We start from the raw sequence: 16,207 nt of genomic DNA on the forward strand, positions 1-16,207 counted from the left end.
TGGAACAAGAAATAAGAACTTGAATCTCCCCACTTAGTAATGAGCTGCGTATTTAGGGAAAGGTGGGCTATTAAAAGAATAGAATTGACCTCTGGAGAAAGGGAGGCAACAGGGAAACTTGGTCTGCTTAGTTTTGGTACCAAGTAGAAAATTAATATATTAATAAAAATTCTTTCTCCTTTGGATAATTACCACAATTGCATAGCTTAGGAAACTCCAAACCAATAATTAACTTAAATGACTTCTAGGTTGGCAATGCTCTGGGACATTCAGTATAGGCAAGCAGGACTCCAGAAGAAAACATCTTTACCCTAGGAGCCCAAGATTTTTACCGATTAACATCAGTCAGGTCTGTGTTTATAATCCTACATTATGCAACACAGGCTCAGAGGAGCATCCATGATCGAAACCAGTAGAAACTATAAACAACAGAATAAGATCAGCAAGAAATTAAGATATTGTAATGTACAGGTATACATAGGATGATTGTTTAAAAATAAACACGTATTTTAAAGAAAATATGGAGTAGAACATGTGATCCAGGAATGAGATGCTGATAAAAATTCTCAGTAGATTTGCAAACAAACACAAGCAGGACTTTGACAAATAAAACAAATATAACTACTGAAATTAAATACCCAGTGGGTGATTACACTGATTAGAAAGAGCTAAAGAAAGAACTGGTTGGCAGCTCTGAAGGGTCTGTCGAGAATATAGGAGAAAGATATGCAACACGTGGAAGGAAGTCAAGAGACATGAGATTGGAAAGTCTAACACAGATCTGACAGCATTTCCAGGAAGAGAGACTAGGGGAGATTATAGGCATTGTTTGTAAAGTTAGTGGATAAAAGTCATTCATAATGAAAGTCATTAATCCCCAGATTTACTGAATCACAGGTAGGAATCAGAAAGATGCCCATGCCTAGACACATCATGGTAAAACTGTGAAGTATCCAAGACAAAGAGGGATTTGAAGGAAGTTGTTAAGGAAGGACACATTACCTGCAAAGGACGACAGGAGAGCGGCCTTCCCAGCACAACAGTAGAAACAATAGCATAATATTTTCTTCAAAGCGTTGATCAGTATTAGAGATTAAGAAAGTCAGTATAAGCATTCAGTTCACTGGCAAAGCTAAAACATTTCTGAATTTATAAACACCTAATGTCTTAGCTACAAAACATATAAGCCTAAAAAAACAGTGTTATAATGAAAAGTTGGTATGAAAAAATTGACCAGCCCTGGTAAATATTTTACCACAACGCTCTCATTAATTGTGCGATTGACTTCAATATAGTTAAAAATGGAGTAATGCCCATATCTAGAACCATCTTTCCAAAAATTAGAGAATGGTCATGTTGCTCAACCACGTGTCAGATAGCGACAATAATTTTGTCAGATATTGACAATAATGAAGTACACATGAGGATGATCTAGCAAGACTCAAAAATAATGAAAACTTTATATATCTAAACATATATATGTTTATAGTATTAAATTCTTAAATTATAGAAGAAAGGCAGGACATCAAATAAACTGTTTAATATTTGACTTTAGAAAATGAATAATAACTCAACCCAAAGAAAAAAGAAGGAAAGCAAGGCAGGTTTCACAAAGCTTGTTTCGTGGGAAAGCAGAATGGCTCCAGGACCACCGTTGGTCCTGGTTTGCGTGGGCCAGTCTTCATTTATGCCTGTTGTCCTCACATCATCATTAATAATGGACTCTTACATTTTCAAAAAGGGGCACGGTGGCTTCACAGGCAGAGTGTGTCACAACTTTGGATCCAGGAGTCAGAATCCCGAGTGAGGAGCCCCCTCTGACAGAGGGCCCGAGCAGCTGAATCACATTCAGACTTTATCTTCAGAGGGCGTGGAGAAGGTGGTCAACTCAACACGGCTGGAATTGTCAGTTACCCAGATGCTGGGCGGCTACCCACTGGGAGCATTGGGGGTGGAGGGAGGGGCATTAGGACGGGACTTCCAGCTGTGGTTTCAGAGTCACAGATATAAGCTAACTGAGCCTGATCAACAGTGTCATTGATAACTAGTTTACTAATAGGATTGTCAAGGAGGAGGCCATTTGGATTACAAATCCTCTATCAGGATTGACATCAGGACAAAATGACATCAGGACAAAACATAGCAGGTCCTTAATTAATCATTTTGCTTCAGTTTATTTTTTTCTTCCCTCTCTTCTTCCCTCCCTTCTCTCCAAATTGAGAGCTTGGTGGAAAAGTACAGAAAGAATCAATTTCAGGATTGAATTGAAAAATCTAGAATCAGAGAAAAATATTTTTTCTTAATTAACAATGCATCTTTCAGAGGACATTATCCTAGAGTCTATTATGTCCCCTGTTAGGGAGTTAAGGTAACAGAAGGCATTTTCTAACCAAGTTAGAGGTAAAGAAAGTTTAAATGATGATCTTTTATATTATTGAGATACATAGACTTTTTTACAAAGGGATGGAAATGGGTAGGAAAGAACTTGAACCCATCAAAAGTAGAAAAATAAAATAAACCATATTTTAAAAAATGGAACACAAATTTTTCCCAATGTATGGGCTATCTGTCTTGCCAAATAAAAAAAAGGACCAATGGGAGACCTAATTCTCTTAATCTTCTTGTTCCATCAGTGGAGAGGAAGTTGGATGGGGGGAAACCTTTTCGGGGTATTGCTCAGAGTAAGGGAGCAGCTCTGGGCAACACGCTGAATGATGATCTCATCAAATCACTTAGACTAAGAACCAGGAAAAGAATTTCACACTTTGCCTGGCTAAGAAAACAGTTTTATCAAGTGCACGATCTCAAATGTGCTGAGATTCCCTTCTTCCTCTGCATTTTTCACTGTTTTGCTTCAGTGGGTGTTTGCTACCTGGAAAAATGAAAGGCATTGTTGATGACAGTTTTTTAAGTGGAGGGAGACCTATGCATGGCACCAATGTGCCGACTGCTGAGTCTGGGAATATGTTGAAAAGTTGAGCTTCTAAGTGGGTTGGTGTCTTTATAAATATGTACTTCTATTCACTTTAATTTCATAATTTTGTTCTTTTTCATTTTGAGTGTTAAAGCCAGAATTCCTGACAACTATGTTCATAAATGGACACTGGACATTCTAGAAATGCCTTGAAACTGTGTGCAAAATTTGTTATTTGCATGTATGCAATTTTTCCCTCAGGGCAGGGAAAATACTATTTTTCGGATATTTGAAGTTTTTTTTTATGACTAAAAAACAGTTTAAACACATTATTGGGGTGTATTGTCTTTCGCTGTACTATGAACTTTGCTGGACTATGAACTCTGCTCCCCTGGGCCAAACCCAGGTTCTTCCTTTCCACCCACAAGAGGAGGTACCGGGAGATACAAATAGTCACAAAAAGCTAAGAGGAAAATTCAAGAGAAGGACAATGCTCATCTGGATCAGCAGACCAGGACTTCGCTGGCGAGCAGCCGGGAGCTGGATGCACCCTGTCTGACCTTGACATTCAAAGGAGCTCCTTCTTCATCCCCTGTGGAGACACATTTTTGTGTTGCCAAGTTAAGGGTGGAGTCTTACACCACACCCAGAAGAAACCATCTTAAGGGAAGGAGGTTAGGACTTTTTCCTCTGAAATACTATGACAGCCATGAGAAAGGCAAACTGTGTCACCTTCATTGTGTCTTCCTTCTTGGTAATGTGGGGTCGGAATCTTCATGGCCAGTCACTATAGCGGTAGGACTGAAGCTGTGTTTCAGATCCACACTCTCAGCAAACTTGTGTGTTCGTAAGGAATGCTGACTCCCAAAAGGCAAGCAAGAAACTCACCAACCCAAACAAACCAACACAACACGAAGACAGCTTCCCAATTTTTATACCGACAAAAAATGAGAATAATCACTGAGAAGGCATAAAGTAGCAAAAATTCTCTCGAGACTAAAATATGTTTTCTAAGTAATAATCTCTTCTCTAGCCCCTCTGCTCCCTCAACCACAGGAAGACTAAAAAGACCAGATTTGAGGGTTAAGATTTACTACTATTTCTGTCGTGTATTTTATCTCTAAAAATTTAAACCCCAAACTATCATTACTATTTTATATAATCAATACTTATATTAATTGTTTGTTGTCAGGATTTATTTCTGGACTCCAGATTTTATCACATTCATCCTTATGTGAGCATCACACAGTCTTTATTGCCATAATTTTGTATTAAGTTTTGAAATCAAGGTGTGTGAGTCTTCCAAACTTATTATTCATATTTCAGGATTGCTTGGGCTATTGTTGAATTGAATTTTCATATGAATTTTGGAATCAGCTTGCTGATTTATGCAAAAAAAAAGCAGCTGTTATTTTGATAGGTATTGCATTGAATCTGCAGATCAGTTTGGGGTCTATCACCATCTTAACACCACTAAATTTTCCAATCCATGAATATGGGATGTCTTTCCATGTGTTAAGTTTTGTTTAGTTTTTGGTATGCAACTCATGTATCAGTTGTTAAATTTACTCCTACATATTTTTAATACTATTGTAAATGGATTTTTTTTCTTAATTTTATTTTCAGATTTATTGTTATTGTGTATAAATGCAGTTGATTTTGTGCATTGATTTTGCCTATTGTAACATTGCTGAACTTGTTTTTTAGCTCTAAAAGTGGTTTTGTATACCCAGTAGGGTTTTCTATATGCAACGTCATGCCATCTGCAAATATAATTTTATTTATTTTTTTCCAAGCTGCATGCTTCATTCTTTTTTCTTATCTGAGTGCCCTGGCTAGTTGGGAAGTTTTAAAGGTATTTTTCCTTCTCCTTATAGCTTTGGTAATTTTTCAGCATGTGTTTAAATGTGGTGTGTGTGTGTGTGTGTGTGTGTGTGTGTGTGTGTTGAAATTATTCCTCTTTTACACATTGTGTCATCGGACATTGCAAGGCTTGAACATTTCATTAGCTTTCAGAAATTTTTCTCTTTTTCCTATCTTGAGGTTTTCCTTCTCTTTTTGTTCTCTTTTTTGGGAAGAGAACAAATGTTATACATTAAAAAAATCTTTCCCTTATGGTTCATTATTTTTCTTTCACACTCTGTATCCCTTTATCCTATGATCCTTCTTTGACTTCAGTGTTTGACCCTCAGCTCTGTCTGAGTTGCTCTCTGTCCATCTATTAAGTTTGTATTTTGCCCTTTGAATTTTATATTACCGAGAACTCTGAAGTTTTTCTTTTCTTCCACCTTTTTTCATAAGTGTTCTTTGGGATCTCTCTGAGGATATTAATTATAATCATGTTGAAGCTCTCTTCTATTCCTTGTATAATTTTGAGATCTCTTACACATTGAGTTTTTCAATGTTTTGTTTTCCTGTTTTGATCACATTTTAAATGAGAGCCTTGTTTAAACAAAATTAATAATTGCAAGTGTATTTCCTCAGTCTGAACGATAATTACATTTGCCTGGCAGTCAAAGGAGTTTTGAATGACCGACATTTCTTTCTTGTGATTACTCAGGGGATTTGTAGGGCTCATGACCAAGTGGAATTTCCTCATAGTTTGTGCTCTGGAGAGGGTGGTTTCCACCCTGGCAGATGAGGCCCTTCACACATTGGATCTGCCTTTCCATTTAGAGAAGACTTAGGGCCATTGGCATAGGATGATGGTATTGGCTCATCATCACACCCTTTCATTAACTTCAACTTCATTATATATGACCTACTCCTTGTAGCTCCATCATGCCAGTTTGGGGAATTATTCCAAAGTTTTGCTGGTAAAAATCTCTCTCTCTTTTTTTTAATTATCTCTGTCAACTTCATGGAGTTCTTACATTCTTCAGTTGACTTGAATTTCTCTACCATTTTGTTCCCATTTGCTTTATGCCTTTCCAAAACTATTTACATTTTTGGTCTGCTGGTAGAATATTCTTTGGTTTTTTCAACATGCTCATGAATTTACTTTTCTATTCATTTTTTTAAAAAATCAATTTTCTTTTTTTTTCTGTTGCTGAATGGAAGTTTTAGCTGGGGAAGGAAAAAAACAACACTTATTTTTTCAATCATCCATCTTGAATGGGGTGGTAGGGTCATTCCTTTTTTAAATAAACATTCTTCCTGTCTGCCACAAAGGCACAGATGTGTGAAAGCACTAACTTGGCAAGTTTGCAATTAATTTTTAATCTAAAACTCATTTCCTACATAATAAATTGAAGGTTTATTTGCAGATGACATTGAAATATGCTCATCAGAACTCCTTAAGTCATGATCTCACTGTCTGCCCAGTCACAGAGCTGAAGGAACAAGTGTCCCATCAAATTCATCAAACACACACACATACACAAAATGTGTGAGTGCAATGGTGAAGCCCTTCTTCAGTGCGGATCTTCATTTACTGTTTATTTATTCAGAAAAAATTAATTAGAAACATATGTTATAATTACAACTGCATTCTTCCTGCTGTAATTAGCCATATAATTAAATTTACAATTTAAATATTGTATATATGTGGGAACAAAGTTCTGCTCCCTGAACTGCCAGGTAATAACGTAAGGAAGGAGTCCAACTGAAAGATGAAGGTAGCTGCTCTAACGTCCCAGCCAACGTTCAATCATTATGAAATTTGTATTACCACGTAGCAGAAGTCATGTCGTCATGTTAGGTCGGCCTTCCTATGGTCTCCGTCTTCATGTTCTCCTTTGGCATCCAAATGCAGTGGTTTGAGGGACGTGACCACACCCGCAATCCAGAGGAAGCACTGCCTCCTTTCTCCTATTTCGGGGTCACCTTCCTTACTTCTTTGTAACTTTGATTACTAACTTGTCAATTGTTGTTTTTCAGCAATGGGTAACTGGAACACTTAATTCTGCAAAGACGTGTAATTGGTTTTGTTCAAACTTCTCCCTTCTAGGCTATGCCCAGTGAGGCTCTTCATTTCTCTGTCAGAAAGGCTCAGAGCAGGCTGCTTTCCACAAGCAGGCTTCTGAATGTGTCTTCTCTCCTAGAAGCATGTTTCCCTTCCTTCTTTCCCTCCTGCCTTTCTCCCTCTTTCTTCCTCCTCTCTTTCTCCCTCTTCCTTCCTTCCTTCCTTCCTTCCTTCCTTCCTTCCTTCCTTCCTTCTTCCTTCCTTCCTTCCTCTCTTTTCATTTCTTTTCTTCTTTCTTTCTTTTTCTTTCTTTCTTTCTTTCTTTCTTTCTTTCTTTCTTTCTTTTCTTTCTCTTTTCTCCCTGCCTCCCCGCCTCCCTCCCCCTTCTGTCTCCCTTTCTCTCTCTCTCCCTTTCAGTAGTGTTGTTTCCTTCCTGTTACAGGTGTCTCTGAATTTTAACAGAAGAAAGAAATTATTTTTTTATTGTTTTAAGATATACAAAGCTAAGGGATAGAAATTGACATCACTCCCAAGAAAGCATGATTTCTGCATTCCAACTGTACAATGATGGAGAAATCCATATTGATTACTAAGTGAACACTCAGCTGTCAAGGATTGACTGTTGGTCATGAGAGCATCCTTTTTGTCATCATGTCCCAAAAGTTGTGGTAAAAGAGTTCCTGTGTTAACCTGATGACTTGGGAGCTGAGTCAGGGACACTTACCTCATGTGTGTTTTGATTTTAGTTGTTATTAGTCCTCGTATATATGGAATCACATTTGAGGGTAACTGGTTGCATTTTTCAAATGTTTATTTTATTTTGAAGACAGGGCACAAGTGGAAGAATGGCAGAGAGAGAGAGGGAGAGAGAGAATCCCAAGCATGTTCCATGCTGTCAGCATAGAGCCCAACACGGGGCTCCATCCCACAGACCATGAGATCATGACCTGAGCCGAAATCGAGAGTCAGACACTCAACTGAGTGAGCCATCCAGGTGTCCCTCTGCTTTCATTTTAAACTCAAGTAAGTAGCACCTTTATGTATTCATTTATGTTGATCGGAAAACTATAAGATCTTAGATGAAACCAGTAAAATAATGACTGGTGGTTGAATACTTGGAATTTCATTTTGCAGGGGCTCATTGGACTGCTCAGTTTTGTGGATGAACGTTGGAAGGCTCTTGCTTTGGTGGACTGGATCCAGTCTTTAACAGCCTCGCCTCTTCATACTGTGAGATCATTACATTATCTCTGTCCTCAAACTTGCCTTGTTATTACAAGAGAAGAGACACCTTCCTCTTAGTATTAAAAAATAGGACTGTAATTTTAACTGAGGAAGAAAATCTATGCCTCTTTGCTCCAGAGACCTAGATTCATGATTATTCTCATAATTTCCTAATTCTTAATCCCACCAGTTTCCTTTTACAAAAACAAAATCATAGCAATAAAAATGGAAACTTTCAGCTGAGCTCCCCTTAATCTCTCTCCTTAATCAATTGTCCATTCCAATCCTCTCCCTGCTTTGCTTAATACTAAGTGATGTCTTGGTTCTTCTGCTAAAAGCTTTTTTTTTTTTCTTTTCTTTTAAGTTTTGCTTCATTACTGTTGGCATGTCCATGTCTTTGAGAAACAACTCTTGCACAGGATCCGCTAATAAGTATAAACTCTCCTTTATTCCTAAAGGTGTCATCGATTCTTAATGATTACAAATCCCACCCTACAGCACTGCAGTGAAGCAATAGCAGGGAATTCATGAGCAGGAGTCTTATCCTGGCCCAAGGCCCTTTTCACTGATGAAAATAATAATGTGAATTCTGTGAAGACTGACCCTTTGAAATTATTATGTTAGATATTCTCCTTTGCACATTAATTATTTACACATTCCCAAACCTTACATATAGTAATATAGGGGAATCCAAGGAATTACTATTTTGGCTTCACTTTGGCATAACTCTTTGTGCATTGAAGCCATATGATGTGCATAAATGTCCCAGATGCATTCCATACTCCATTCTTTTTCCCTTGTCCTCTCCTCATAGAAACTGCCACCAGAAATGTGTAGGTGGCCAGTCACACAAGCTAAGTCACACACTTATGCTACCTCGTAAGTGAGGTAAGGAAGGAGTCTGTCAGAAGGTATGCATGTCTAGGCTTCGTGGTGTCTGGTCTCAACCTGTCCCATAAAATTATTAGCCTGGCCAGGATCAATATCAATTACGTTCAGGCTTTGCAAATTCAACGTGTAAATACCTGGGTGGAATTTCCACTTTTTGACTTGATTATTATGTTGTTTCATCAGGAATGAATAAGAGGCAACTCCTGATGCTCTTAACAGTCAACATTCCAAACAGAGAGATAGATAGATGATAGATAGATATATAGATAGAGGCAACTCCTGATGCTGTTAACAGTCAACATTCCAAACAGAGATAGAGATAGATAGATGATAGATAGATAGATAGATAGATATAAATAGATGATAGATAGATAGTTTCAAGGAGCTGGTTCATATGAGCCACTTGGATGCTGCCAAGTGTTAAATTTGTAGGGTAAGATGACAGGCTGGAAATTAAGGGAAGAGTTGATAATACAGGACAGCAGCCTGGGAAAGTCAGGCAAGGCTCTTCTGTTGCAATCCTGGGAACCTGAGTCTTTAATGCTTTCAACTGGTTGGTTGAGGTCCACCCACATTATGAAGGGTAATCTGTTTTATTCAAAGTGTATTGATTTAAATGTTAAACACATATAAAAAATACCTGCACACCAGCATTTAGACTGGGGTTTGACCAAACCACTGAGCACCATACCCTAAGCTGGTTTGACCCATAAAATTAACTGTCATACGGAACTGTCCAAACCCCTCTGGAGATGCGGACATGTGTTCAATCTTTAAAATCTTTGCTAAGAAAGTGCATCATAGGCTTTCTTGAATGCCAGCTAAACACTTAAAAATCCATGTGTTAAATCACCATCCTTGTCTTTGCACCCTTTCTAATAGAAATGGATAATAATTAGATACTATACCTAATTCCTATACATTAATATACTTCTATAAGCAATTTTAAAAATATCCCTCTAACAGATGATTTCTATGTGCTGTGAAATATGAATTATATGGTTTTCAGTAGGTTTTAAACTCTTGGGTTTAGGTTTTTTTTTTGTAAACAGTTTTATTGAGATATAATTCATATACTCTACAAATGATGTTTTTAAAGTGAGTAATTCAATGACCTCTAGAAAACTGAAAGAGTTGTACAGCCATCACCACAATTGTACCTATATGCAGAGTTCTCCATTTCCTGTCAACCCCCACCTCTCCAGCACTGGGTACCACAAATCTACTTTCTGCCTCCATAGATTTTCCCAATATGGACATTTCATGCAAATGGAATCATATAATATGTGACCGCTTGTGACTTGTCAAGTCTGGTTTTAAAATTTCAATTTTGTTGAGCTCCACAAAACATAGATAATTCTAATGAAATGACAAAGAAGAAGTGAAGGAATATTATTTGTGAAAGACCATTGGCTGATTTTCTTACCAGTTCCTCTCACTGAAAGTGAGTCATCATTATTAGGGTGTTTCTAGAAGCCCGACTGTCCTGTTTCTTTGTTTTGTTTCTTATGTTTTAACATGATCATGAGTGAGGTCCTTGGTTGGTGAATTCCAGGTTAAGGCCCAATTTCCTAAAGCAGATGCGGGGCTTTCATTCACTTTTCTCCATAATCCAGGCTCCTTCGCTCCTGGAAACCTGGAGCGATGGCTTAACACCGCCTTGATGCAGCCTCGTCCTGGGTTCCTGACTCTCAGCTCCTGACCCTGTTCCCGTGGTACCTACCTCTGGTGCGTCCTCATTTTCACTTTACGCTACTTAAATTATAATTATACAATTTTATAAAAATTTCATAATCATGCAGCAATCTCTTTCCACTATGTACAGATATTTAAAAATAAAATATGGCAGGCAGTCAAGTATATAATTCATAAGTATATAACTAATGTTTTAATACCTTACAAAGTCATGAAAGATTCTTATTAGTATTAGATTCTGTACACATACATATATATTATATACACAAACATATATATATATATACACACACACACACACGTATATATTTTTGAGATTAATTTCCCTATAATCAACTTTTTAAAAAGAGAATGGGCATATAAATTACAGGCACGCTTGAATAATTTTATATGCATTACTATCTGGAAACTTTTATTATATCAGTCAGCCGGTACCATGGAAATTAATATTCACTTTTTAAGTTTATTTATTTATTCTGAGAGAGAGACAGCACAAGCAAGGAAGGGGCAGGGAGAGAGGGAGAGAAAGAATCCCAAGCAGGATCAGTGCTGTCATCTGAGAGCTCAACGTGAGGCTCAAACTCACAATCCATGAGATTGAGACCTGAGCTTAGATCAAGAGTCAGATGCCTAACTGACTGAGCCACACAGATTTATTTTATTTTTAATGTAACATGTGAAACAACAAAGTAGTATATGAACATATATATTATTTATAAAGGCTAATAATAGATTATATGTCTTTCAGCTGCCCCCCCCCCCCCTTAAGCCCTAAAATAATACAAAATGACGCGGAACCTAGCTGGGTTTTCATCACCGATCACACCTTTCTGCTTTTCCTCAGAGGTAACCACACTGATGGATTTTTTCTCTATCCTTTTGCTTAAAAAGTGTATCACATATGGTTCCTTCAGAAATCTTGCAAGCACCCGTTGCTTTTATTTTTAAATTAAAAAAAAAATTTTTTTTTAACGTTTATTTATTTTTGAGACAGAGAGAGACAGAGCATGAACGGGGGAGAGGCAGAGAGAGAGGGAGACACGGAATCTGAAATAGGCTCCAGGCTCTGAGCCATCAGCCCAGAGCCTGACACGGGGCTCGAACTCACGGACCAAGAGATGGTGACCTGAGCTGAGGTCGGACGCTTAACTGACTGAGCCACCCAGGCGCCCCTCAACCGTTGCCTTTATGCGAGTTTCCTGTGTCTCTATTCCCTGGATACTTGTCACTGTCCCACTGCCAGAGAACAGAGTGGAGTCTTTTTTTTTTCTTTTAAAGTTTATTTATTTTTCAGAGGTATTTTATTTATTTGTTTTTTTAAGTTTATTTATTTATTTATATTATATATGTAATGCATATTATATATATTTATATTTTTAAATGTATTTTATTTTATTTTTATTTATTTAATTTTTTAAAATTTATTTTTTAGAGAGATAGAACAAGCCGGGGCCGGCGGGGGGGGGGGGGGGGGGCGGGGCGGGGTAGAGATAGAAGGAGAGAGAGAGAGAGAATCCAAGCTGCCAGCACAGAGCCTGACCGCGGGGCTCAAACCCACGAACGGTGAGATCATGACCCGAGCCGAAATCAAGAGTTGGACGCTTAACCGACTGAGCCACCCTGACACTGAGTCTTGAAAGAGGGGTAGCATGGTTTCAAGAAGGGAAATTGTGACAGCCTGCTCAGCCTTCTACTCTATATTCCACATAGAATGTAGAACAGGGCAAATGTTGAAAAAGTGCAGAAAAGAGAAAGAGATGGTGAACTTGATCGTATTTCAGAGATCTGGCCGGGAAGACAACACAAGACGGAAGCAGGTGGCACGGTGGACATAGCGAGGACACTAGAATGAGGCGGGTCTGGGTGCGAATCCCACCTCTTGCAGCTAGCAGGTGGGTGGCCCTGGACAGTTACGCCACCTTCTGAACCTCTGTTTCCTCAACGGGAAAGAGAGTTGAGGTCGTTTCTCTCACCGCTTGTGAAACCCCGGCACCTAGTAAGCCTTCAGTAAATATTAGTTTCTTTTCCTGTGTACAAGCCTCACACACACCCCAAAATCCAGTTCTTGCCTCTGTCTCTCTTTCCCATCTGTTTTCTTTTCTTTTTTTTTAAATATATTATGGTTTTTGTCTTGAATTTTTCATGTTTGACTATCGGCACTGCCGGGCCACGGTATTGTAATTCATCCAATTCTTTCTTCTTTAGCAAAATCTCCCCCCTGCCAATCTTTAGGCCTTTAGGTTACCCTGTCATCTTGCCTCTTGGTTTGGTTAGTTTTTTTTGGCATTTCTGATGTTTCTCAAAAGTAAACTTGCAGGGTTCTTTTCCATCAGCAGTGACCCACAACAATAAAGGTAAGAGTCCGTATGTTTCAGCGAAAGGCGGACAAACATCGCAGTGTCAGGAAAGACAGAAGTGTCAACATCAGGTTGATTCTGCTGGGACCAAGGGCCTTTGAGAGACCTGATCAAGTGACCTCTTTCCGTCACTCGCCATGGTTTCAGGGCTGCTGTGAACCTGACTTGCGGCACAGTTCAGCTCTATCTCGCTGTGCTCTGTTTTCTAGAGAACTCACATTTAGTCTTGTGGGGCGTGTACCCCTCATACAAACACTTGCAAGCAGTGAGCTAATATCCTGACCTGGTAGGTGTCTGAAGGATGTGGGTATTTGAGATTCGGAGGAGGGTGCAGGTCTGGCCTAAAGAATCATTATAATTTCCTGCCACAAGAGCTGCATTAGCAAGAGAGACGTGGTAACACGGTGACGTACCAGAAAAATATTGGCAAGAGCCTTGAGGAAAAAAGTTTTCCTTAATATGTTTTCTTGTATGTAGTTGCACTTCTATCAGCACATTCTTTTGAAAAATCAGTAGATGACAAATCTTGCAGGTCAAATGTCGGTATTGATCAAAATGTTAGAAAGCACAATGGTCTTCAAGGACATATGCTATTGATTTATTTTATTGAGTTTCTACAGGTCTATTAGGGCTATTCCTTGGTGGGTGTCTTATATCTGAAAGCACAATTAAAATCCATTCATAATATCTGTTCAAATAAAACATCTGCAGATAACAGCCACAGAGCTCCCCCCTCCCAAGCCAGCTTTTGATAAAGAACACGTAATTTTGTATGTGCACATGTGTAACTTGCCTTACTTAGGCACTTGGGAGATGGTTACAAATCAGTTGCCAAGTGTGGAGGGTAGGCGGGAGGATGGTGAGCTTTCAAATAAAGGTCAGATGGAACTGTTTGGGAAGCCTTAGGGATTTTTTAGAGCAGTGCTGTCAGATAGGAGGTTTCTTGCTGTAGGTGGCCCAGGGCTTATGGAGGATTACAGGACTCTGAAGGGAGGCACAAACACATAACTGTATTTATTCAAGGAATGCGTTGCTTAGAAAATAAATTCACCATTATTAGATTCCAAAAACCTGAATACACAGGAAGCTAGAAAATCAGATATTCAAATCAGCAATCAATTTATGACCACATTCAAGACGCTTGAATATGATGTAAGATGTTTATGTATCACACTTACCTCATAGACATGCTTCACGCGACGTGATGTATTCATTCTTCATCCGGGTCCCAAGCAGTGTGTGTTTCCTTTATGGTGGTGACTCTGCTCTGCATTAATGAATGTCCTTGAATATGCAATTGCTCAACGAAGTTCATGGGAACTGAAGAAGTTTGGGAAAATGTGAACTGAATCTATAGAGGAGCAAGATGAAATGAGTATCTACAAAATGGCTTGGCAAGGATGGAGCATTTACTTCTTTTAAAAGCATTGACAAATGGCAAAGTAGGTGATCGATGCCCAAGCATTGATGCAATTTTTCTTCTTTATTCTCTGTCAATATTGGTGCAAAAAACACAGGCTAAGAGCAGGAGTTAGATGAACTAAGTTCTACTATCATTCTCCTCCAAATGTCTTGATTTCCTTTTTTCCCCCCCTCTTATGTCCTTTGAAAGTTGGAATATGTCATTTAGTATTTTTTGTTTAGTATTTTTTATTACAAAAAATACCACCTTAACCATCCCTGAAAAGCTATTTATTCCTAGGCTAGTAAACAGTAACTAACATGAAATAAATTATTCCGTGTCAGTTGACTTGCTGGTTATGATTAGATGGGGAGCCATGTCCAAATGGTGAGAAGCCATGTCCTATAGGCCCAGGGAGGGAGTGAGCACAGAGTAGCTCAGGTCATATCCAATGGCATAACAATCATAAACCTGTTCAGTATGTTCAGAATTTGGTTTCTGACTCTAATGTTCAGGTATTAGGCAACATGGTGGAAAACAATCCTCAGAAGTAGTCAGAAGGAAGACAAGCCCACCTTAATGATCACCAGCTTCCAATGTGATACGGTATGCAGATTCTACTCTAAAGGTGAGGCAGATGGGAAGTGTAATAGGAAATTAAAAATATGACTAATGATACTAATATAATTAATATTTGACTCAAATTAAAGTTAGCTTCTTTATGAGGCTTTGGAATTCTTTTTTTTTTTGAATTTTTTGTATTTTTTTAATACGTAGAATACAAAACTTGTAACCCTGGGGTTGCCTTGACCCTAACCCAGAGTTCTCTGCCTCATCTGTCACGTCATGTTTTCAATCCGATCATTTTTTACTTCTCAGGTGCCTTCACTTCTGCCCCTTTCTTTTCAGATGATTGTCTTTTGTTTAAAGCCTTTGTCATCTCTGGCCCAAACCATATGTTCTGTTATCTTATTGGGACCATCGTGGTCTCAGATGACACATGGCTTTCATATTTGAACTGAGAAATTATCTCCTGGAAACTGTATTTAAAAGAACGTCAGGGCACTTGGGTGGCTCATTTGGTTAAGCATCTGATTCTTGATCTCATCTCAGGCCTTGATCTCAGGGTTGTGAGTTCAAGCTCGGCATTGGGTTCCATGCCTAGCATGGAGCCTACCTCAAGATAGATAGATAGATAGATAAATAAATAAATAAATTTCAAAGAAGTTTCTATGTTGCTTGATTTATCATTGACTAAATAGGATTTGATTTTATTCTCCTTTGATTATTATGCTTACAAATTGACAATTAAATTGGAATTTCCCTTTCTTGAATGGACTCAGTATTGAGTGGTGAGCCAATTAAGAGACATTGAACTTGATGTAGATCAGCACTGTTACTATTTGCACATTTGTTTTTAAGGCATGAAATAGAGCACACATTAGTTATTTTGCCATATGCACTTGACTTTCTAAAGACATATTGCTCAAAGACGTGATACAAGTGAGACAAAAATCTTGTTTCAAGTCAACCAAATATCAAGATCATATCAAATCAAGTTTCATTTACAACTGTGTACTATATTGATATTCATTTACCTGGTATTTTACAGGAGAAAAATTATGATGATTATATCAAAAGCTTACACTTGCTGAGGATTTCTGATTCGTCAGGTACTTTCTACCCTTCATGGTTTCTAAAGTTCACATCCTTGCGAAGTGGGCATTTATTACTATCCCAATTTTCAGTTGAGGATTTGAGGTTTGGTTAAGTTCCCAAAACCTTGCACAAAATTATGCAGGTGACAAGGGAGAGAGAAG

The sequence above is a fragment of the Prionailurus bengalensis genome, chromosome A1 (genome assembly GCF_016509475.1).
Source record: "Prionailurus bengalensis isolate Pbe53 chromosome A1, Fcat_Pben_1.1_paternal_pri, whole genome shotgun sequence".
Taxonomy (NCBI): domain Eukaryota; kingdom Metazoa; phylum Chordata; class Mammalia; order Carnivora; family Felidae; genus Prionailurus; species Prionailurus bengalensis.